A 24,280-nucleotide genomic window follows, 5' to 3' on the forward strand; every position below is an offset into this window, starting at 1 on the left:
TTCTGGGTCCTAGCACCCCTCATTTTCAACAATGTACCCTTCTTTGGAGGGATATTAGGGGAGCCGGCTGTAGGACCAGCTCACAGGAAGTCCCCAGCATGGAGCTGATCCTGTTCCCCGGAAAGCTCAACAAGGGCCTGGTTAACACTGGGCTGGAGACCACTGAGAAATCCCGCCACATTAGGCTAGATTGGACTTTTTTTTTTATGTGTCTGTTTTACCTCCACACTGTATTTATGGCTAGCTTCAGACAAGGGACTGAGCAGTTGGTCATACGTGTGATAGCGGGGTGGCATGTTGTGAGAATAGACCCACACTGGCCTGTAAATCCTTGTTTAGCAAAAACTGTTGGGGAGTGCAATAGAACGTGGTTCCATACTTTTCAAATTAGGAGGAGTTCAGTGGGAACTATCAGTTCCCACGTGCTGGATTTTCCAAATCTTTTGAGGATGAAATTTGAGATGGGTTTTGCAGTTGAAACTGATTTGCGTCCTGCCCTGTAATAAGTCCCTTTTGGACAGATCTGATTTTTCGTTTTAATTTGGTTCTTGAAGACCTACTGATTTTTTTGGAGAGCTATGCATTTCTTGGGATTTGGTTACAAGAACTCAACCAAACAGGATAGGAACTAACAAGAGGACAGAAAAGTCAGGACTACTTACAAATAAGAGCAATAATAATAAATCTTTTCTGAAGTCTAGTCCCAAAGAAGAACTTAACAATCCCAGAATTCCAACCAGCAAAATTAATTCACAACTTAACCACCAACACAATGGAACCAATTATTGTCAAATAAAATCAAACAGAACCAGCCTGTCTACTATAGGATGCCCTACAATAGCGAAGAGCAAAGATACATCCATAATTAATGGATAGTGTGTGTGTGTGTGTGTGTGTGTGTGTGTGTGTGTGTGTGTGTATTTAATTGAAAAATAGCAACCACAATACTGGGGCCAACACTTGGAAGGACGCCCAAGCTCGGTTAATTTTATGATCGTATAAAACTGGATAAAAAATACAATTATGTAGCAGTCTGAGGAGCCACTGCTGTTTTGCTCTGGGTTGATCCAAACAGTTCCTTCAATGTGTTTTCTTTTCCCCCAGGCTTTAAGGCGGCACTAAAATAAAGATAAAGGTAAAAGTTTCCCCTCTGCAGTCCTGTCCGATTCTAAGCATTTCTGTTTTCTAGCTGAGGGAGCCAGACAATTTCTGTGGCCAGCATGGCTACAGGTCAAAGGCACACAGAATGCTGATACCTTCCCATCCAAATGGTACCTATTTATTTACTTGCATTTGCATGCTTTTGGACTGCTCAATGGAAAGGGGCTGGGGCAAGGGACGGGAACTCGTCCCATCGCATGGAACCTGGGTCTCGAACTGGGCTATCAGCCCTCCCGCTGAGAAGCTCACCCTGGCACCAAAATGTGGTGATATAATTCGCTTTATCCCAACCGCCAATTGCTCTTCTGTCTTGGGACGAGTTGAGAAAAGCAACTGGGGTGGATTTTCTGCCTTTTTTTTTCTTTTTAAAAAGCACAATTTAGTCATTGTCTCTAATGTGGTGAGGCTTCGGTGGGGGGGAAAGGTGAGTTTTGATTGTGTGTGTGTGTGCTTGTGTGTGTGTTAACAGTCTATCAGTACTTGATCCAACCACACTTGGTGTGTGTGGTGAGATGGGGACGTGGAAGTGGGGAATTCTGGGAGTTGGAAGTCCACGGGATCTTAAAGTTGCCAAGAGTGGACACCCCTGTTTTAAAGATGTGAATCTGAAGCTTAAATTTGAAGCTCGCTCCATGCCCTCCTTGCTTCAGTAATGTTTCCAGAGCGTTTTGAGGGTGGGTAAATAATCTCCAAAGGAATTCCCAGAATAAGCAGCAGTACCAGGCCTTAAGCAGGATGAAATACAGCTAGGATGGGCTAATTTTTGAAAGTGGCGGTGATAATTCACGGGTCATAAAGCAAGGAAACACTTGTCCTTCCCCTGCTGAGGGATGAGCAGTCAACAAGGATCTGGTGTCAGCCAGTCAAGTTATTATCTGATAAATTGCTCCCCTCTTGGTTGCTTGAGGGGATGAGAGAGATGACCGGTTCAGGATTTGAATCCTACCATTTTTCCTTTTCCTTTTCACTGGATTAGGTGTATCTGGACTAGTCCTACATGGCTGATGGTTGATCTGAATCAGAATCTTTCTATTTCTACTCTGGTGACTTAACTGCTATAACTGTTACACCTGTTCTCTCCCCATCCATCTCTTTGTTATCATATCAATGTATTCTCTTTGTGTTCTTTTTCATTATTTTATTGTTTTATGATTTTACTTCTGTTTACACTCTTCATTTCTTCCTCTTTATTGTTGTAAGCTGCGTAGAGTAGCGCCATGGCAAAGTAGGCAGCAAATAAATTTAACAACAACAACAATCATAATAAATAACCTACTGGCCTTCCAAAATAAGTAGCCTGACTAGCTACCTATGTGTATCATTATTGATACAGATCACTCTTTTTGCAAAATTCCTCTGCAACATATTTTAGAGCTCAAATCGCAACTAGATAAGTGATCCAGGAAGCTTGCACAGCTGATGCTGAACTGGAGTCTGGCTGGGCCTGATCAATCTTACACTTTCACCACTGTACCACCCTGGCTTTTATTCAAATTTAATTTAAATTGGACAAAACTGAGCTAACAGCTCTCAAGAGCATCACAGCCTATGTAGGCAATATCTTTCTTTTTCAGGTACATTAAAAACTGCAACCTTGGGTTTCTTTTCTTCTTTGCAAAATCCAGGTTGTTGTTTTTTTCTTTGACAGAAGCTTTATCTGCATTTGTAGAACCTTAGTTATCCTTTAGCTGCTGGGGAAAGATGCATGTGCGAACGGGATCCATATACAGCCCCCCCCCAAAAGCAAGGAAACTCTTGACTGCCAACTTATCCAAAAGAAAAAGTCCCTCTCTTATCTCTATAAGCTGAACAGGAGCTTTCAACCACTTTAAGACAGGTGCGTTTTAATCTCTCGGTTTTGGTTTTTTTAAGCAGACAAGGTCTTGGCTGTCGGCCACCGGAGTCACAGATATATAGTTAGAATTCAATCAGAGTGTGCCTTTCAGCATGTTCTGAGTTGAGACATTTGCTTTCCGTACTAGAGTGGTGTGAAAAGGCAGAACACCAAGTTTACGTCAAGCTTTCTTCCTTGAAGTCCGAACTCAGCAGGAGAACGTGTTGTCAATGATGGAGTCAACGCTGCTAACATCCGATGTTAGCAGCATTGACAGATGGTTACTGTCAGCTCAAAGAGAACGTTTCCTTCATATCTGATTTGCTTGCAAACTGTCTAGAGCAGAGGTCCCCAACCTTTTGTACACCAGGGACCAGTTCCGTGGAGAGAGGTTTTTCTGTGGACTGGAAAATGTGTGGTTTTGTGTGCTTGTGGATAGGGCTTTGCTTGTTTGTGTGGACCGGTTGCTGGCAGGCTGCTGCGGTCCAATACCGGTCCACAGACCTGGGGTTGGGGACCCCTGGCCGAGAGGGCCCCTCCTTGCTGAGAAAACACATGCACAACAATAATTACAGGTATCCCTTGACTTATAACCATCCATTAGTGACCGAAGATACAACAACACTGAAAAAGGTAAACATGACCAGTTTTCACGCTTATGACCACTGCAGCATCCCCAGGGTCATGTGATCAGAATTCATAGGCTTGACAACCAGCTCATATTTATGATGGTTGCCATGTCCTGAGGTCATGTGGTACCTTTTGTGACTTCTGACAAGCAAAGTCGATCGGGAGGCCAGTCATTTAACGGCCGTGTTATTAGTGGCTCACTTAACAGTTGTGCCAAGAAGGTCGTAAAGTAAGGCAAAACTCATTCAATAGCTGTCTTGTTTAGCAGCATAAATTTTGGGCTCAGTTGCGTCCGTAAGTCAAGGACCACATGAGGTCTTCAGTTGTGGTTTCTTGTAGCTGACTGGATTCAAAGAATGGGCTAAGCCTTAGATCTTGCTCAAAAACCATAATCTAGGTTTGCAAAAGATGCCAAGCTAAAAAGTAAGTATCTTGGCTTAATAGGAGGAGAGACGTCAGCCATGGAGGGCCTATTTGTAGCTAGACCGGTCTCTCCCTCTCTCCTCTCCTCTTTTGCATTTGATGCACATTTTTGTATATTTGCACAACACGGAGAAGTGACTTAATTGCCCTGCACATCCAGCAGCATTCTGGAAAAAAAGTCTTCGGCCCAGCCTGCCGTGCCCTCTGTGAATCATACATTTGGCAGCCAACTTACACAAAATGTGGCCTCCATATATATGTCAGGCAGGAATGTAATCATTTAAACCTATTTCCCTTCAGAAGCCTCAAATTGCTTTGTGAGGTCTAGCAACAGAATCAACGGAGGGTGACGGCGCTTTCTCTGAATGTAAAAAAGAGGTTCCTGCAATTATCCCTTGTCCAGATAGTAGCTCAGGAGGAACGAGGCACATGAGTCACCAAAGCAACTTAATCAGTAAAGAGAAATGCATAAAAAAAAAAAAAACCAAGAAAGGAGCAGGGTTACAGGGATCCAAGAGAATCGCCCTTGTCTGCAAAAGTGGGGCAACATTGCTTAGAACAGTGGTTCTCAACTCCCAACCGGTCGTACGTTGAGGACTACTCAACTGGTCGTAAGTTGAGGACTACTCAACTGGTGCAGCACCATTTGCAGAATGGGACTTTTGGCGGGCTCAGCAGGGCAGAGACAGCCTGGACAATTCCTATTGGCTTTTGAAAGCCAATAGAATTAGACTCTATTCAAGAGAGTCTATTCTATTGGCTTTCAAAAGCCAATAGAATAAAAGGGAGTAGCACAGCTAAGGAAAAGGGGGAAAAAATGGCAGACTGCGTTGTTTGGCGACCCCTGTGAAATGGTCGTTTGACCCCAAATGGGGTCCCGACCCACAGGTTGAGAACCACTGGCTTAGCTCTTTCTCGCCTCAGTCTTTCAATTTGGACCCTTCGAATTCCTTGACGTTACGTGGAGAAGTTCATGAAGGTTTCTAGCTCGCATGATGGAAGTGGTTTGGACCTGTCTTCTTCCTAGCATCAAGGAGGAGCGATCGGTCCAAAGTCACCAGGTGGGGTTCATGCATAAGGCAAGACTAGCTTTAGCACTCCCGGTCCAGCATTTTAATCACCTTGGACCATATCAGGTCAGGATACGAGCATCTCTTGTAGATGTCTGATGGAAAGCGTGCGAATTTAAACTTGGTTTGGAAGGGATTCTCTAGAGCAGTGGTTCTCAACCTGTGAGTCGGGACCCCATTTGGGGTCGAACGACCATTTCACGGGGGTCGCCAAACAACGCAGTCCACCATTTTTTTCCCCTTTTCCTTAGCTGTGCTACTCCCTTTTATTCTATTGGCTTTTGAAAGCCAATAGAATAGACTCTCTTGAATAGAGTTTAATATATTGGCTTTCAAAAGCCAATAGGAATTGTCCAGGCTGTCTCTGCCCTGCTGAGCCCGCCAAAAGTCCCATTCTGCAAACGGTGCTGCACTAGTTGAGTAGTCCTCGACTTACGACCAGTTGAGTAGTCCTCGACTTACGACCAGTTGGGGGGTCACGGCATTAAAAAGGTTGAGAACCACTGCTCTAGAGATTGTCTGGTCCTGAACTCTGGTTAGATAAGACTCTTCAAATCCTGAATCCTTTCTTGGGACCAATTTTAACAAGGGCTTTAAGAGACCAAGAGAGGTGGATCTGTTTAGCCTTGAGAAGTCTGAGAGGGGATTTAATTGTATTTTTCAAGCACACAATAAGACACACGCTGTTCTTTCTTGTTGAGTACAGAGCACTGAATAATGGTCTTAAAGTACAAGACGACAGATTCCTGATGAATATGAAAGAAAAACTCCTAACAGTAAGTACTAGCTTGTTTGAGAACCTGATGTTGATGGAAAAGCTAGAAGGAAAGAGAAGAGAATGACCTGTACCAAGGTTGATGGACTTGTTTAGAGTGGTAGTAAATAGATTGCCCGGAGCTCTGAAGGGTCAGATTCTCCAGATCATCTTGGAGAAGATTTATCTCTGTGACTACCAAGAGTCAATGCCAAGTTGATGATAGATAACCAACAGTAAAAGCAGTTCAGTGGTGGAATAGATGCTCAAAAGCAGGGGCTTCAAATTTGGCCCTTTTATGATTTGTGGACTTCAACTCCCAGAAGTGGCTGAGGAATTCTGGGAGTTGAAGTCCACAAGTCATAAAAGGGCTAAGTTTGAAGACCCTTGATCTAGGAAGGTGAGTATGGCCAGACACTTTAATTTCAGTCCCTCAATGAATGGAAGATTGGCCTTGAAGCCCCCCTCCCTTTATTCTATAAAAGGCCATCCACAAAACACATGGTTATGTAACCTATACAAAGCACATAACCTATGTGAAGATTGCCCTTTTCTCAGACCCAGATCCTCCATCACTGCCATTCTCTTTCATCGGATGACCCAAGACTCTGAAGGGAGGGAGGATAGTCCTTCAGAACAGGGGCCTTCAAACTTGTCCCTTTTATGACTTGTGGACTTCAAGTCCCAGAATTCATCAGCCAGCGTGCCTGGCTGAGGAATTCTGGGAGTTGAAGTCCACAAGTCATAAAAGGGACAAGTTTGAAGACCCCTGCTTTAGAACCACTTCCTCACCACCAGGGAACACATGATACACCTTTTCCACGCTTCTCCTCACCTTACTTTGCCTTAGTTTTCACTTCTTCTCACGGGACAAATCTTCTCCAACCAATGGCAGAGATGTAATCTGATTTTGACTCTAGAAACATCCTTCCCCACAGGGGGAAGAGAAGACATCCTTCTGGGTCTCCAGCCATCACGTCTGCTTTCGTTCGTGTCCACCCATCCTAATTTTTCTCCTCCTCGTCTCTGCCTCTGTCACCTTTCTATGCAGCATCAAGCAGTTTCCCTTGCAGAAAAGAACGGGGAGGCTATGTATATTTTCCTGGGTGTGCATTTGTGGCTGGGCTGATCTGTGCCAATAGACTTTAATGATGTTAATTCAGTTCATGGTGGCCTGAAGGACTGGACTCGGGTCCTTACTGATAATTGTGTTCAGTTCCAGAAAGTTATCAACAGGCTTATTAGTATGAATGGAAGAAGAGAGAAAGAATAAAGAACGGGGGGGGGGGGAGAGGGAGAAACCCCACATTGGACTACTGTCTGCCCTACTAATGAGGCCCATAAAGTGGCTTTTAAACAATTTGCACATCCTCCATCTAGTTGTGAGTCAGAACAATAAGTTGCTCGAAGGCAAGACTTAGCGAAAAGAAAGGGTGGGATGTGTTCCATCTGGAAAGAAAAAGCTTCAGGGGAAGCCATCAAATCTGAGAATGGATGGAAGAAGAAAAAAAGGAGTGGAGCTAACTTTGAGGGAATTTTCAGACCCTGGAACAGAAAGGCCAGGTTTGCAGGAAGTGGGGTATGATCTCCCTTTTAAGAGAGAGAGAGGGAGAGGAGGAGGGGGGAGGGAGAGAGAGGGAGAGGAGGAGGGGGGAGGGAGAGAGAGGGAGAGGAGGAGGGGGGAGGGAGAGAGAGGGAGAGGAGGAGGGGGGAGGGAGAGAGAGGGAGAGGAGGAGGGGGGAGGGAGAGAGAGGGAGAGGAGGAGGAGGAATGGATGGATGATAGATAAGTAGGAAGATAGACGAGTATGTATGTATATATGGATATGTAGATGGATCAATGAATGGAGAGGGAGATGAAGATTTGTTGTTAGTTGCGAAGTCGTGTCCGACCCATCACAACCCCATGGAGAACCTTCCTCCAGGTCTTCCTGTCCTCTACCATCTTCTGGAGTCCATTTAAGTTCACACCTACTGCTTCAGTGACTCCATCCAGCCATCTCATTCTCTGTCGTCCCATTCTTCTATTGCCCTCAGAGATGGAGATATAGATAGGTAAATAGGTAAGTGGATGGATGGATGGATGGATTGATGGATGGATGGATGGATACATAGAGAGACACAGACAGATGGATTTAGATTGTGGGAACATAACGACTCCAGGCTGATTACTTGTTTGACTCTGCCCTCAGTTCTCTCTCCTTCTTCTACACTGTAAGAGCTTTTATTGTATTTAGGGGGGGGGGGGTTGAAAACAAGTAGCGACTTTCATATATTTGAGATTTTCATATGTTCCGCAACTCTAGTTGGAAGATGCACCAGCTGCTAAAAAAATAAAAAAAAAAATAACCAAGAACTGCATTTGACTCTTACGTTGCTAATTGCTATCCTTTAATAATAATAAAAAAGCTTTCTTTCCAATGCCCATTTGGACACCAATGTCATTCTGAAGAGGTTATTCCTTCACTTGTCTTTAATTAGCAGCAACAGCTGTTCCGCCTGATGAGCACCTCAGAAATCATTATGCTAAATAGCATCCTGTTGACTTTGTGACACGCTCCTCAGTTTGAAGTGGCAATGAAAGTTTCACCATCCCCACAATTCTGCAGCAGGAGAACCCAAACACTTCTCAAGGTGAGAGGTTCTCACAAGCCCAGTGTTCTGAGAACAGAAGCATCGTGCTTTCAACGTTGACATCTTGAAATCCAAATGTTCTTCAACGCGGATGGGTTTTGGGGAGGGGGTCACCGTATTAATACTGTGAGTAAAGTGTAAGTAAGTGTAGTAAGGCCACACTTGGAATACTACATCCAGTTTTGGTCACCACGATGTAAAAAAGATGTCGAGACTCTGGAAAGAGGGCAGAGAAGAGCAACAAAGAGGATCAGGGGACAGGAGGATAAAACATATAAAGAACAGTTGCTGGAATTGGGGATGTCTAGTTTAATGAAGGATGAAGAGGGACAGGATAGCAGTCTTCCAATATCTCAGGGGCTGCCACAAAGAAGAGGGAGTCAAGCTATTCTCCAAAGCGCCTGAGGGTAGGACAAGAAGTAATGGATGGAAACTGATCAAGGAGAGAAGCAACCTAGAATTAAGGAGAAACTTCCTGACTGAGAACAATTAACCAATGGAACAACCTGCCTCCAGAAGCGGCGAATGCTCCAACACTGGAAGTTTTTAAGAAGAGACTGGACAGCCATTTGTCTGGAATGGTATAGGGTTTCCTGCCTGAGCAGGGGGTTGGACTAGATGACCTCCAAGGTCCCTTCCAACTATTATTATTATTATTAATTGTTAAATTAGTAACACTGTTGTTAAGAGAATCCGGCTTTTCCATTGACTTTGCTTGCTAGAAGATCACAAAAGGTGGACTCAGGACCCTGGGACGTTGCATGCCCGTCATAAATACGAACCTGTTGCCAAGCATCCCGATCTGCTCACGTGACCACGGGGAGGCTGCAACAGTTGTGAGTGCAGAATGTGTGGCCCTAAGGCGCTTTTTTCAGTGCCACTGTAGCTTCGGCCGGTCACTAAATGAATAATTGTAAGCCGAGGACTGCCTGTACAATACCGGGCCAATTAATCCTACTTTCCGAGCTTCTTTGGTTTCTCTTTCAAGAAATTTCAGAATCAGGATATTTCCCCCCCCCCCCCAATTGCTTGGAAGAGATGCTGAAGATCTTTGGGTACCTCTGTGCCGGAAGATTATTATCTGATGCTGTCAAGATGTGCATGTTATGGCAATGAAGATAGGATGGGAAAGAGCGACTTTCAGCCTCTTAAGATCTCAGCTTCTATCTCAGCTGTCTGTCTTGAATGTCCCCCCCCCCTCTATTCTCTGCTGTAGCTGGGACACCTCTGGCTGCTTCTCTTGCAGGGGGTTAACAGGCGGTTGCTAAGCAATGGCATGGCAGACCTACTTCCCCTGTGCTTTGTGTCGGTGATTCCTTTAACATGCTCTTTTAAAATGTACACAGTCATTCCTCTTCTTAACACCTTCCGGGAAAGCTGGTTTAAATTGCCAGCTTTTTTTTTTTCCCCTCTCCTCCATTCTGTCAAAACTCCTGCAGCTCAGAACCCAAGCCGGCTGCGGATCGTGCAAAGCCACTTCTGACAATATTGGAGTTCCAGAAGGGAAGAGACAAAGAAATGTTTCTGGGTTATTTTATGGCGTTGCTCTTTTGATTTTTTTTCTCCCTCGGTGCAGGAGAAATCGGTTGGAGGAATACACCTGGGGGTGGGGGTGTAAGCCGAGGAAAACTCCACTTTGAAATGAAAGGGAAATAAAGAAAAAACGGGATAATTTGCTGGGTGCTCAGAGCCTTCTAATTGTGTGTGTGTGTGTGTGTGTGTGTGTGTGTGTGTGTATATATATATATATATATATATATATATATATATATATATATATATATATATATTCAAGAATATTGGTAAAAATACGACTCCCGGGCATAATTATAAATAAAAGAATAAAACACGATGCTGGGGACGATGCTGGGGAGTTCCCCCAGCGAAAGCTTGGCAACTTTTTAGTATTAATATATTTTTAGTAAAGTATTTTTACTTCAACTCTCCCGGTGATCGTGTTTTATTCTTTTATTTATATATATATATATATATATATATATATATATACACACACACACACACACACACACACACACACACACACACCTATACATATACATATACATATACATGGTACGAATAAAATACGAACACCAGGAGAATATAAATATAAAAATATACTTTACTAAAAGCTGCCAAGCTTTCATTTGGAAACTCCAAACATCATCAGGGCTAAGGAGCCAGTAAACAATGATGACTTACATGGGTTTTGCCGGCATCTGCAGCCGGCTCATGGACCGTGTCACCGGTCCCGGCCGGTTAATTAGTGTTCCAGATGTTTCGAACACTAACATCTGGAACACTAATTAACCGGCCGGGACCGGTGACGCGGTCCATGAGCCGGGTGCAGATGCCGGCAAAACCCATTTAAGTCATCATTGTTTACTGGCTCCTTAGCCCTGATGATGTTTGGAGTTTCCAAACGAAAACTTGGCAGCTTTTAGTAAAGTATATTTTTATATTTATATTCTCCTGGTGTTTGTATTTTATTTGTACCATAGACATGCCCAGGAGTCGTATTTTTATGCAAATTTTCCAATATAATCATGGAGGGGGGGAGAACGGTACCATTCCAGTGCAGGGGCGGGCAGCTATGGCCCCTTTCTGACCTATGGACTTCAACTCCCAGAATTCCTCATCCAGCTGGCTGAGGAATTCTGGGAATTGAAGTCCACAGGTCATAAAAGGGCCATAGGTGCACAGATTCTCTTCCTTATTCAATATTCAATGTTTAAGATTATAAGTGTTTTTGGGGAAGGAAGGACAAAATTCACCTCTTCCTTCTCTTAATGTATTCTTGGCCATTGAACATTCCCCACCATAGTACAGCCAATCCTCGTTTAGCAGCTGCCTCATTTAGCGATCATTTGAAGGTGATGAAAAAGTAACTTTATGACCAGTTCCTGCATCCCTGACTTCACAGGTCTGTCAAGCAAAGGAAAGCTGAAGTCAGACAATAAGCACCGTTGAAAGAAAAATCTTCATCAGGGTCCAGTCCAAGCTGGGAATAATCAAAACATGGCGACTGCTTTAGCATTTATTGAAGAGAAGAGCCAGACAGAAAGATGGCATGACCACATGTAGTAGGGAGCAGTGGGTTTTTATACCTTCTTGGGCTTTTGTCTGGAGTTGTTCCTGTGGCATGAACTTTGAGTCTGAGTGTGTCTTTCTGGTATTCTGATGATGGTGGGTTAATCCTATTATGTTCCAAAGGTCATATCCTGCTTCCCTGAGGCTGTGGCTGATGACTGTTGGACTTTTTGGTGTGAGGGATTGTTGATTCTAGGGATCTGCATCCCTGACTTCACAGGTCTGTCAAGCAAAGGAAAGCTGAAGTCAGACTGCACCGTTGAAAGAAAAATGCTTCATCAGGGTCCAGTCCAAGCTGGGAATAATCAAAACATTGGCGACTGCTTTAGAAAGAAGGTTATCGTTTATTGAAGAGAAGAGCCAGACAGAAAGATGGCTCTGGGAAAAAAAAAGTGACCACATGTAGTAGGGAGCAGTGGGTTTTTATACCTTCTTGGGCTTTTGTCTGGAGTTGTTCCTGTGGCATGAACTTTGAGTCTGAGTGTGTCTTTCTGGTATTCTGATGATGGTGGGTTAATCCTATTATGTTCCAAAGGTCATATCCTGCTTCCCTGAGGCTGTGGCTGATGACTGTTGGACTTTTTGGTGTGAGGGATTGTTGATTCTAGGGATCTTTTCCTTCTAATCCCATCAGCTTCCTGACTCCAATGTTTCTGACAAGATTATCACCTCTGCATTTCCACAGAGCTGGTTTCTGTTTTGGGGAGGGAGACTTGGGGCTATTAAGAAAAACTGGGCATGTTTTTCTGCCTCTTTAAGATCCTTTGAGGAAATATAAGATTCTCCCCTTTTAATATTTCCTTCTCTGGGGTGGGGGCTGACTTCCCACAGTTCAGAACTGAAGAAGCTTCTTAGGTGAGAAATGAAACATTGCATTACTATTATTTGCAACTCTGCTGCCCCTACCAGTTGCAGCTTCTGCCTGGCCTCTTTTCAAACCAATACCAGCCCTTCTTTGATACCCACAACCTCCTTCCATATCAATTTTTTGCTTTCAGAGAATCATTTCCTGAGTCTGGAAGAAAAAATAAAGCCTTTTGCTGTGTTGGTTGCAAGCTCTGGAGCATCCTTCCCTGAAATTTCAAATTTGAATCGTGCTCCTTGAGGTTTGAATTCATCATTCCTTTAATGGCTGTTTCAGAGGCTTCTACATGTTTTATAATTGGTTTTCCCACCTAGCCACATTTGGAGCCCCCTAAAACAGAGATACAGGGTTCAGAATGAAACATCTTATACAGCCTCCCCCTCAAATCATGGCTTGGTCAAGTTTTTGATCACTCTTGTTTCAAGGCACATGGATTCTTGACTCTACTTTTCCATTGTATTTGTTCTTTTCATGACCATCCTGTCTTTCTTAACACAAAGAGTGTACAAGGCATTCCCTCCATTGAGGCTATTCCCACAGGAATGACCACCCTGTGAGGTAGGCTGGACTGTGATAATGTGATTGTGGCCCAAAGTCACTCTGAATTTCCCAAGCAACCTATTTACACCACGTTGGATTTTCAGATGTACAGGTAATCCTCGACTTACAACCATTTAGTGACTGTTCAGAGTTACAACAGCATTGGGAAAAAAAGTGACATAACCATTTTTCACACTTACGACCATTTCAGGATCCCCACAGTCACATAATCAAAATTCAGGCCCTTGGCCACTGACTCGTATTTGTGACAGTGGGGGAAGTCAGATTCACGTAACAAGCCTGGTACTAACAACTGCAGTGATTTACTTACCAGTTGTGGCAAGGAAGGTCGTAAAATGAGGCAAAAGTCATTTAACAGCTGTCTCGCTTAGCAACGGAAATGTTGGGCTCGTTTGTGGTCGTAAATCGAGGACTCCCTGTAACTCAAGAGGAAATAACCCGAGGACTATAATCTGACGTACCAATCTTTTTTTCCCTTTAAATTATGATGACCGGGCGAAGAAGCTAAGATGCTAATAAGAGGCATTCAACTTGGAGAATCATGATTCAAGGTGAACGAGACGCCGACACATTAATTCTTAAGTCCCTCAGCACTGTTCTCCAAGTTCATGTGAGGACACATTTTCCCTCTTTCCCTTCATCGCCCAGCCTTCCTTTTAATGAAGTCATTTTTCTCCAAGGCATTTCCATGCTTTAGCACACCTCATAAATACAGCTTTCCATGAGATCTGTGGCATAAGAGAATCGGCTTCGTTTTCCAAGTGGTAACCATCTAAGTCTGATTGTGGGGAAATCTGAAGGATTTCAAGCTAGCGGACAGACCAGGAGACCCAAACATTGCAACGAACAAGGACAAACATTCCATCTCGCAGTTACTAAGATTGTTGGCTGAGCAGGTACAAAAACAGCCAGGGAAATGATTGAAGCCTGGGAAACGGGCCCCTTGTTACAGTCAACAGGAGGTCTGGTTTATCACCAGCTTATCAGGTACTTAGGTGCCAAGGACTTGGCAGCACAAGGAAACACCAGCCAATCGCCAACCATCAACATACCACTCAACCAATAGGAAGGCACCACATAAATACAACACATAGAATAGCTCAAAGCGCACCTTCTAGTAGAGAGAAGTTCTCTGAGGATGGGCAATAGCACGAGTCCAAAAGCTGGGACAGCTAAACCTCTGGTCCCAGTGACCAACCCAGATTGGATCTTGCAAATCTGGAAGAGTTTGTGGGAAAGCAGAAAAAAGGCAACACCCACGCAACGTTGAGTATTCTGCTTTCATTAAGAACCTGGATGAGAGGGAGGTCCATATTCTATTATTTTCCAGAAAAAACAAAACTGAAGCACTTCATGTCTATGTTTGCAATACAGGTAATCTTCAGTTTACAACTGTTCATTTAATGACCGTTTGAAGTTAAAATGGCTGAGTCAGTCTGGCTTCCCCCACTGATCTGCTTGTGAGAGTAAGCTGAGGTGTCACAAATGGCAACCACAGGATCCTGGGATGCTGTCATGAATATAACAGAATAAAAACAGAATAAAACAGCATAACAGAGTTGGAAGGGACCTTGGAGGTCTTCTAGTCCACCCCCCCTTTACCATTCCAGACAAGTGGCTGTCCATTTTCTTCTTAAAAGCCTCCGGTGATGGAGCAGCCACATCTGAAGACAAGCTGTTCCACTGGTTAATTGTTTTGTCAGGAAATGTCTTCTTAGTGAATACATAAATACATGTACGCTTGGTAAATGCATGCTGCTTGCCAAGGGCCCAAATTGTGTGACTGTGAGGGTGCTGCAATAGTTGTAAGTACGAAGACTGGTTAGTCTCTTTTTTTCCAGTGCTGTTGTAACTTTGAACAATCACTAAAAGAATAGTTGTAAGTCAAGGAACTACCTGTATAGTTTTTCTCCAGTTTCGTGAGGATGTGAGGTTGTGTTCCCCTGCAATAAGTCAGAGGACACTGGCTAGGTCAAGTCATTTCATTTGTGTGTGTGTGTGGGGGGGGGAAATACTGGATTTTTTTGATATCTCCATGTATGGAATTCATTTTCTTCCATTCCCTTCTCTGAATCCCAGTCTCTGCTGACATTTGCCTGCTATTTATTTGTTTAGTGGCAGAGTGTTGTGCTGCCTGCTTTGGGAGCTTCAGTCTGCAGCTTTGTTAGCATATGTTTCATTTTGACATTTCTGGAAGTGTTCAGCGTTTGCGGGTGGGCTCAAATGCTGCAAGGAAATAGAAAAGGTGGTGGTGGTGAAGGGAGAGCTGGATGTGGCATTTGAACAGGGCAAAAAGTCTCCTCATCATAAATAAAGCCAAGGGGATCCATTGGAGATTGCCAGTATATATCTGTAGGAATGAATTTGAGCAGTCGAGTAAGCAAAATCGCTTCAACTTATCTATAAAATGTTTTTTTCATTCTGCAAAACACCATCATGGATTGGTAGCTTCTGGTTGGGTGTTGTTGTTTTTTTAATGCAGCTCAGTTCCGCACTTTGAAAAAAATCTAGTTTTGGAAGCGCTGATCTATACTGTCAAATATTGATTTCTGTTTCTATAAAAGCCTAGGCACAACATTAAATATGATTAAAAATGGTTTCCCTACCATAGAGTCTTCCTTCTTCTCAAAGAAACCGTCATACCTAGCCCTTATGGCCTGTTCAACAAGCATTGGTTAAAATAAGCCGTAACTTAATATCAAGCACCCAAAACCTGGGTTGACATACACTATGTGCAGCTATGGTATGTTTTACTACAAATAAGCCATGGTTGATGGTATTTACAGAACATACTGAGCTACAAGTGATCCTTGACTTACGACTGGTCACTTAGCAACCATACCAAATTACGAAGGACCCCCCCCAAAGGGTCTTAGGATCCAGTTTTGACATTCTGACATCACCCCCCACCATCACACGACTGCATTTTGAGCACTTGGCAACTGACCAACATTTATGGTTGCTTACAGTGTCTCATAGTCAAATAACCACGATTTATGTTTTTGCTGGAAACCAGCATTCACTTTCAGTTTCTGGCAAACAATGAATTCATTTAATGACAGAGACATTCATGTAATCACAGTGACATTCGCTTAACGATCTCTGCAAAAAAAGCTTGTAAAAACCAGCTCAGTCATATGGTGACCTGCTTTAATGATGCCGTGACTTAATGGCCATAACTGGTGGGCTCAATTCCAGTCATAAGTCAAGGACTACCTGGTTTACACCTGATGACAGTAGATTCTCGCCTATTTCTAGGCCACACCTAAAGAAACCACAGTGTGGCTTAGCCTTAATGTATCTCGTTAATATAGGATTTTGCATACACTGATCACACTTGAGCTCTCCAAGGTCCTGATTTTATTAAGCATCCTGGTGGATCTTTCTAATGTTGTGTTTTCAAGATGGAGCAATCTTTGGTCATGCCAGCTTGGAATTATGACCAATTATGATAAATGGGGAAGACTTTGATACACACCTTGGTTCTCCTCTGGTTTTGATCAGACTTTCCTCCAACCGGCCTTCATTAATATTGTACTTTCCCTTGGATTCTAACCTTCCACCAAATAGCTCTAACTTATTTTTCGGCTGTCTCTTAACCTGAGTTTTATACTTTTAATTTGCTGGAAATCTCTTTTTTGTGATTTTTTTTTTAAATGTAGAGAACGTGCCCAGTGGTGCCATTTCTTCAAGGTTTTTTTTTTAGACAGGGAAATGTATCAAGTTGAGCCTTAAGGGCATTTTCAAGAGTTTTGTTTTGTTTGGAGCTTGTTTATTTGATAGCAGTTAGGGCATGGGAGTGTACCAAATGTCACATTAACCAAATTGCTCACCTCTGACACACAAAAAATTGGCAACGGCGCAAGCCTCATAATTGTATTTTGAAACACAAAACTCCCAGCGCCCAATCAGCTGCAGCCGGCCGGGGAGAAAACAAAATATCAAGTTACCGAGTAATTAAGGAATCTCCCAATCATTAATGGCTAGTTTCCTCAACTAGGCTCAGAGCAGGGCAATGTTTACAGATGATTCACATAAGGCTGAAAGGAGATGGACTTGGGGAGTTTTGCTTTCACACCTCACACCAGTATATACTTTTTCCACCTGAAGGTCATTTCTGCTGACCTACATAACCTCGGTTCCTTGGGGGGGGGAGGGCAGTCATGGTGAAACCTGTCAATCCAATACCTGGAGGGGGAAAAAATGAAGCCCTCCTTGCAAAACCGAAGGCTCATCTGTTGTACTTTTGATTTATAGTCACTTGACTATTAAAGTTGTCCATTAAAAATGATGACGTCGGCTGTTGATCGGAATCCTATTTTCTGTGCATTAAGCACTTTTGCTGTTTGTTTCTGCTTTGGGCCTTTTTTGCTGAATAGCTCAGTGTTGTAAGAGGGACGTTAAAAGTGTGCGTGCATGAAAGTGCAGTGAACAGTCTGAGGTTTACTAATATCCTGTAAATCAAATGCATTATTTTTAAAGGGCCTGCTGTGATTTATGACCTCAGGGATAAATGGAGAAAGTAAATACGTCTAAGCTTCCTCGTAAAATCTGGGGTAATCCCCTTCACTTATTAAGCCCCCATTTGTGGAAATTCAGACAAAGGTCACAAGATGACATCATGCCTGTGAGCAGCAAATGATTTCAAGGGCACTTAAGATTTTGTGCTTGAGGTTCCCTTTGGAAGGAAATCACTTATATTTGTGTCTGTTTGTGCACACACACAAAAATACAAATACCCCAATGCACAACCAGAATAGAGTTGTTAAGTTGTGGTGGTTGATAAACAGATAACCGTGTGCCCATGGCCGACCTTTTTAAGATGGCTGTTAAGTGAACGCTGCGGTCATTAAACAAATGTGGTTGTTAAATGAACCCCTTTTTCTTAATGGGCAGTAAACCAAAAGGAAACACACAAACACAGCAAAAAATGATGAAAACTGTGGACATTGCAAAAGGCAAGCTCAATTCCCAAGCATCCAAAATGCAATCATGTGACTGCGGGGGGGGGGGGAGAGAAGGGAACAGACATTGGAACTTCAAAAATGGGTCCTAGGTAGTTCTGAAGAGATCCTTTGTTAACTTTGAACAGTTGCTGAGCGAGTGTTCCTTAAGCTAGGATAACCTGTAGTTGTCTGTTTCTATGGGTGATGTAGGAGAAGAGTAGGCAGAGCTGGGGCGGAATTAAGCGAGGCATCAGCCTAGAGGTGTTACGTTCCTGCAAACAGTCCGACTCGAACCCCTCTTGAAATCCATTGACTCTTATCAATTTAGTGTTGAACTTTGATCGACTAGATTCTTGTGTTTAGGCATGACAAATCTTCTGAACTACAACTTAACAGATGGTCCTGATCCTTTGGGCCTGACATGGACAGCTTGAACGGAAGCAAAGGAACAGCTTCAGTTTTCCAAAGGTTGAAGTGACAACCCCCCCCCCTTCCCACATCATTTTTCTAGGCTTAGCACCCTAAATATACAGCCCTAACCTAATCTTTGTTGACTTCTTAAAGGACAGGTTCATACAACAGACTAACTCAGAACAAAAAGACAGTCCCTGGAATCTGAAATCTTACTCAAGAGTATCAAAAACCATTTGGGGTTTTCCCCCGATTGTATGAGATTTTCTCAAAGTGATTTGGAGAGTTCATATTTTAACTTTTCTTTCCCATTTTATTTTACAAAAATATATTTTGCCATTTGGGGTTATTGCTAAGCCTGCCCAAGCTAAGTCCCTGAAAGAAAGACCCTCAACTCCATTTGTTGAAGCAATAAGTTCTTTTATTAAAGATTAGAGGTTGCAGTAAAAGTAAGGCAAGGTCTGAGTATTCCCGTGCAAAGTTACAGAATTTTCCCAGGTTCATGGGCTTCTCCCCTGACCAGAACATCAGTGTTCAATAGATCCCGGATTGATGTTTTGAGAACCGCTTTGATTGTAAGTGCATCTTGAACAGGTTTCACATTCTTTCCCAGGCCAGGCATCTTGAAGTGGTGGAAGCTAGCTGCTTAGCCCCTCAGGTTCCTGTCAATGTTCACCCTCCCCCCTGCACGGCTTCTCCAATTTTCCCTACCACCACCCCCCATTTATGACATGCCAGCAAGCCTAGTGAAGCATAATGAAGATGGCAGAGTTGACATTTAATAATAACAACATTAACAATAATATTATTAACATTAATAACAATATTAACAATAACAAAACATTAATATTAACACTAACAATATTAACAATAACAATAACATAACATTAACATGAACAATATTAACATTAACATTAATAACAATATTAACATTAACAATGTTAACACTATTAATAATATTAACACTATTAATAATATTAACAATACTATTAACAACAACATTAACATTAACAATATTAACAATAACAATATTAACATTAATAACATTATTAACAATAACAATAACATTGGATGGGACCTTGAAGGTCACCTAGTCCAACCCCCTGCTCAGGCAGCATACCCTATACCAGGGGTCTTCAAACTTGGTTCTTTTATGACTCATGGATTTCAACTCCCAGAATTCCTCAGCCAGGCACGCTGGCTGAGGAATTCTGGGAGTTGAAGTCCATGAGTCATATAAAAGAACCGAGTTTGAAGACCCCTGCCCTATACCATTTCAGACAAATGGCTGTCCAGTCTCTTCTTAAAAACTTCCAGTGTTCCGCTGATTAATTGTCCTTACTGAAAGGAAATTCTTAGTTCTGGGTTGCTTCTCTCCTTGGGCCACCTTGACAGGGATGTTAGTCCTGGAAAAAAAAAGTAGGAAAAGAACAATTAGATTGGCTTCATTGGGGCTTATCTAGGTATTCTCTATAGAATGCATGAAAGCGTTTCAAGGTATTTGGTGGACAGGTAATCCTTGTCACCCAACTTTAAAGTCCTTGGATTTGGTGTGCTTGTTTCTTGTAAGTTTCTCACACTTCATCTAGTGCTTTGCGAACTACCAGCCAGGTGCTCTGCAGCTGGGCAACCCATTCCACTGGGCATGTGGCTTAGTTTGGGGTAATTTGGGCAAAGCTACAAAGACCTGCCCAGATGCCACTTTAAAGGGGGTGAACCCAGTGCTGCTGAATACTGAGTTGTTATATACCACCGCTGCAAAAGGGAGGTTGGTCCCATTGTCCTGTTGGTATTTAATACAGCACCTTGGGTACAACTCCAGGACCCCATTAGTGCAGGGACCCCCTTCATTCCAGGACGATGGGAGAGCTAAGTCCCTGGGTGGTGCCAAGCAATTTTAAAAATTCTTGCCAAAACCTCGAAGTGAATTGGACTCCGCAGTTTTAGATGATGTGCTCGAGAACGCCATACAGTCTTTACACATATTACACAAATAAGTGTGGATGGGGCATGGGAGTGTATAATGAGCATGCCGAAGGAATCTTAGGGCCTGGCACAAAGGGCACTTGCTTTGAAAAAAGGACTGTTATCACCCAGATTGCTATATTTCCTGAGCTCTTCTTTAGTATCAGCCACCAGAACTGGCGCTTTGTGCGTGTAAGGTTTTCACAAAGCCAAAGTGCCCCCCCAAGTTTTTGAATCGTGGCATTTTTACAACATCACCACAGTTTGTTGGCTTTCAATCACATACAATTTGGTCCTCTCCCAAGCTAAGCCATCATGTATACTACAGTCTGGTGGTCCCTGAACCACTTGTCCTCCTTCAAATCTACTTTCAAGATCATCTGGCACCTTTGGGGAGCATTTTTCTTGAGCTCTAGTGGTGACTGGTGCTGCCCATCACTTGGATGGAATGACTGGTCCAACTATCTTACCTTTACAGCTGTTGTACTGGGGCAGCCGTGAGAGGCCATTCGCCAAGAAGTTCCAGCCGCCTGGGAGGTACTGTAAAGTGAAATTAAAACTGTTAAAGTACTGAGCCCGTTGCACATGCTTGGGGGACAGTTTTTTTGGGGGGGGGGAGCACTTCTAGGTTCTCATGGGCTTGCCCTGCCCTTTTGTTTTGGTGATACAGAATGCTATCTGAGCAAATGATGGGATGAATTGACAGTAAAAAGTTTGTGAATCCCAAGAAACTTTGGAGTTGTTTCCTGGTGCGGGGAGGAGCCCACTCTAGAATCGCATGCACCTTCTCGGGGTCCATTTCTATCCCATTGTGGAAGATATAGTACCCAAGATAGTCAATTCTGCTTTGACTGAATTTGCACTTGGATAATTTAGCCATCAATCCCTGGAGGATGGCACCACCAACTCCATGGGGATGGTTACTAGGATTATGGGGTGACTTACCAAGAGGTAGTTGTCCGAGTTGGTGTCGTTCTCCACGGGGCCTTCCACCGGGATGGTCAGACTTCGCGCACCATCGTTAGTTGATAGGGTGAATGCAACAGCTTCAACTCCCTCCAGCACTGTTTCCCCGGTTCCTCGCAGGTCTAGGGCTGGTTCAGCAGTCGGTGCCCAGTGCCCCTCTTTTCCACACTTAAAACAAGCAGTGGAGCGTCACCATGGCCTTTGCTTGACTTTGGCTTCAAGGCTTTTTTCTTTTTCGGTGCCCTGGGAGATGCAGGTGGTTGTAGACGTCGTTGCTCAGCCTGTCTTGGAAACACTGGATAAACATGTCCTATGGCCAGTCAGCCAGCCAAATTCTTGGGTGTCAGCAGCCACAGGTCTCCGGCCCTGGCAGATAGTCTTTATTCACTTTCTGGCTTTACGACCAGTGAGAGGATTTTCAAATCTCTTTTGGAGTGCTGCCATGAAAGTTGAAGTTGCACAGCTGCAGGGCATCATCATCGTCCACTCTGTCCCTCCCCCCTAACAGCTATCTTCCCCAATTTTCTCTACCCCCATCCCCTCATCCTGCGTTTAGGGCAGGATACCAGCAAGCCTAGTGAAACATAGCAAAAATGGCAGAGCTGACCGTTCTCATAGGCTCTGAATTTTGCTCTATTTACTCTGATGGGTATTACTTGCTCATGCTCTTTGCTATTTTTTTTTTTAATTTCCTGTCTCTTTCTGGTTTTGTTTTGGGTTTTGTGTTATCGCTTCATTTTATATTTGGTTATTGTTTTTTCTTATCCCTTCTTCACAGATTAGAAACAGTAAAACCAATCAATATATAAACCAGATGCTTTATAGCATGGAGGTTTGTTGCTTTTGGGTCTACATATAAAAAACCAAAGTGGTGAATAATTGTAGCTCGGGTGTAGGATAAAGGCGAGGTTCGTTCTCTGAGCTTGTGGGATGGTTTCCAAATGTTTCGTTAGCAGGCTAGATAACACCTTCGGCGGAGTTTAGGGGGGATGCCCAACTTCTCCTGTTTATAAGGGCTTCAGATGTGGGTGTGTCAAGTGAGGGTCTTGTGATGAGTCAGGGGTGTGTGTCAAGTGAGGGTCTTGTGATGAGTCAGGGGTGTATGTCAAGTGAGGGTCTTGTGATGGGTCAGGTGGCTGTGTCAAGTGAGGGTCTTGTGATGGGTCAGGTGGCTGTGTCAAGTGAGGGTCTTGTGATGGGTCAGGTGGCTGTGTCAAGTGAGGTGATGGGTCAGGTGTGAGTCATCACTGAGAGACTTGTGATGGGGAGGATACATCAAGTCAGAGCCATCAAAAAGTGAACTGGTGTGGTGAGAAGGGGGGTTGCATGGGTTGGTTGGGGGTCAGTGCTGTCCAGAACCAAGACAAGATATGTAATCTACAAAATCAACTGCAACGACTGCAATCAATTCTACGTTGGACAAACATCACACCAATTAAAAACCAGGATCCACGAGCACCAGCTGTCAAACACCATGATCCCAAATCCATCTCTACCCACAACACCAGTACGACTGGAGCAACACTAAACTACCACCCGCCACGCTCATGAGTTCATCGAAACCTGGCACGCCACAAACAATTCCGTCAATACACACTTTGACCTACAACCAGCCTACGAACCTCAGAATCCAAATCGATTGCACAGCCAACGAGAGACAGCACTGACCCCCAACCAACCCACACAACCCTCCTTCTCACCACACCAGTTCACTTCTTGATGGCTCTGACTTGATGTATCCTCCCCATCACAAGCCTCTCACTGATGATTCACACCTGAAGCCATCACAAGACCCTCACTTGGCACACCCACATCCGAAGCCCTTATTAAACAGGAGAACATGGACATCCCCCCTAAACTCCGCTGAAAGTGTTACCTAACCTGCTAACGAAACGTTTGGAAGCCAACTCACAAGATCAGAGAATGAACCCTCACCTATTTTACAACTATCACAACTTATGACCGCAATGGGCATGCTCCAGTGCAGTTTAAGTTGAGGACCACCTACACATCTCAAAAAAGTGACAATGGATTATCTCTACCATCCTCCCCCAAAGATGGTGAACATTGTTCTGCTTTTACCAGCACAGAACAATTCTCTTAGCCAATGCATTGATAGAGTCAAGGTTCTTTAAAGAAATCCCAACTCTTCTTGGCATTTGGGTCTTTGGAATCATTCCATTCTGAGCAGTTCCACTCTCTGTCCTGGAGATAAGGAAAAACCGGGTGCCTGTTGTTTCTTTGATCAATCGCACACTTTTACATCATATTTCAACTTGGCCGCTGCTTTTAATCTGGCTCCCCCAGATTACTAAGTCAGGCATATTTCACATTTCTTATCCTGAAACTCCATTTGAGGCTCATGCTTAATGACAGACTATTTTATCATCATTCGTAAAACCAGGGACCCACTGCAAATAATTTATGAAATGTCAAACCAAAGATAACTAATGATCAGCTGGCAGAGCCAGCATTAGTTCCTCAACAGTATTTTGCGCTTCAATATTTTAGTGGGCTCAAAGACAGGTTATACACTTGCAGGAATCGTGGGGTGGGGGGGGGGTAGCATAGCTCAGATTAGCTTGCATTTTCATCCAGTTGTTCCTCTTGCACACTGCAGTAATAGCAGAAGTGCCGGACTGCCCCACTCAAGGGCCACCTGTGCAAACCAAAACATCTTGGCCTGGAAGACACCTTCTTTGCAAGAGAAAAACCTAGTTCTAAGAACCATCGCCATGGCCACGTTACGCCAGGCAAGCAAACTATAAAATCTAGTATGAGTCAACAGCCTCACCTAGCATTAAAATTGGGCCGTTGAGCTCCACTTTCTGGTTCTAAGAACCATCGCCATGGCCAAAGTTACGCCAGGCAAGCAAACTATAAAATCTAGCAACAGCCTCACCTAGCATTAAAATGGGCCGTTGAAACTAAGAACCATCGCCAAAGTTATCTAGTATGAGTCAACAGCCTC

General features: G+C 43.6%; 1 long non-coding RNA gene across 1 annotated transcript; it reads right to left on the minus strand.

Moving 5' to 3' along the window:
• Window positions 1–19,649: 19,649 nt before the first annotated feature.
• LOC120315651 lies at window positions 19,650–21,697 on the minus strand. Its single transcript, XR_005558737.1, has 3 exons — window positions 21,289–21,697; window positions 20,814–20,883; window positions 19,650–19,784 (listed from the first exon to the last, which is right to left on the minus strand). It is a non-coding gene; the product is annotated as an uncharacterized LOC120315651 (long non-coding RNA).
• Window positions 21,698–24,280: the final 2,583 nt, after the last annotated feature.

Source organism: Crotalus tigris, unplaced genomic scaffold (assembly GCF_016545835.1).
Source record: "Crotalus tigris isolate CLP2741 ecotype Arizona unplaced genomic scaffold, ASM1654583v1 scf7180000019173.45859301935:6455823, whole genome shotgun sequence".
Classification (NCBI taxonomy): Eukaryota; Metazoa; Chordata; class Lepidosauria; order Squamata; family Viperidae; genus Crotalus; species Crotalus tigris.